This window comes from Lytechinus variegatus, chromosome 2, assembly GCF_018143015.1.
Source record: "Lytechinus variegatus isolate NC3 chromosome 2, Lvar_3.0, whole genome shotgun sequence".
Classification (NCBI taxonomy): domain Eukaryota; kingdom Metazoa; phylum Echinodermata; class Echinoidea; order Temnopleuroida; family Toxopneustidae; genus Lytechinus; species Lytechinus variegatus.
In genome coordinates, this window is record NC_054741.1 from 24607774 (window position 1) to 24608723 (window position 950).

Consider the following 950-nt stretch of genomic DNA (forward strand, 5'->3'; position numbering starts at 1 on the left):
TGTTCAAAATATTTTCTAGATATGATGTATATTCATACATAAATTGTTCTATTGAAGATTCAGTGTGATTCTCTTTGCTTACTATAGGATATTGCGCTAATTTCTTGCAGAAAAAAATCATGGTATGGATGGATTTGAATACAGTCGAGATTGATTGGATCAATCGCAACTCTTTGTAAAACTTGTCCAAGAGTGGGCAAAGGGTCACATATTAATTTTGTTTCTCATTGCTCATAACCTGCCGAGTGTGAATTTGATGTATTTAGGTAAAAAAAGGAAGTGAGATTCCACTCTATCAATGCTGAATTTAAAGTAAAACACATTGACTTTGATATGTATCAATAAGAGCTGTTCCATTTCTTAGCCCACTCACATTTGTTCTACGGTGGCCATACGGCGAGTCAAAAACAGCCATTATGATATTTTTCGTACCAGCTACATATATGTAGTTGTAATAAAAATGAATAAAACGGCTTTTTTCGACACGCAGTACCATCGTCCTTAGTAGCGCAAATGTGACCGAGGTATTATGGGGAATGCACTGAATTACTTAACCCAATGAGAGCAGGTACTGCTTTCATCCCTTTAATATCATGACATTGTATTTCTTAACATAGTGGCCCATATTCTGAAGTTGGGTTTAACTTAAAGGGGAATGAAACCTTTGGAACAAATAGGCTTGTGTAGAAACAGAAAAATCAAAGAATAAGAATAAAGAAAGTTTGAGAAAAATCGGACAAATAATGAGAAAGTTATGAGCATTTGAATATTGTGATCACTAATGCTATGGAGATAGCAAATTGGCAATGCGACAAAGATGTGTGATGTCACTTGTGAACAACTCTCCCCATTACTTTAGTATATATTTCACTTGAATTGCTGATTTTATCACATCTATCCATAGATCATGTGTTCATTCTACATGAGGGCATGTAATACATATTTTTTAG